The following is a 332-nucleotide window of genomic DNA, read 5'->3' on the forward strand; positions in this document are numbered from 1 at the left end:
TTCTGTCTTTTTGAGCTTATTTTCTGTGTTTTTAAGAGTTTGGGTTATTTTTATATTTTGGTCCTCAAGCTCTGAGATTATTTCTTCTGCTTGGGTAATGCTGCTTTCCATGCTTATCAGTTTGTTATTTATTTTATTCACGGTATTCTTTATTACTGTTATCTCAGATATCAGCTCCTTCCTAGTTTCTTTTTGTGTCTCCTCAATTCTTTTTAATCTCTCTATTATTGTCTTGATATCTACGTTTGTAGTTTGAGAACCTTCATTCTGGGGGCTCTTCATTGTTTGCATTCCGAAGTCAGTTTTCTCAGTGTCTGCCCTCCCTGGGGTCT

Source organism: Carlito syrichta, unplaced genomic scaffold (genome assembly GCF_000164805.1).
Source record: "Carlito syrichta isolate Samal-C Ts95f unplaced genomic scaffold, Tarsius_syrichta-2.0.1 Scaffold311995, whole genome shotgun sequence".
Taxonomy (NCBI): Eukaryota; Metazoa; Chordata; class Mammalia; order Primates; family Tarsiidae; genus Carlito; species Carlito syrichta.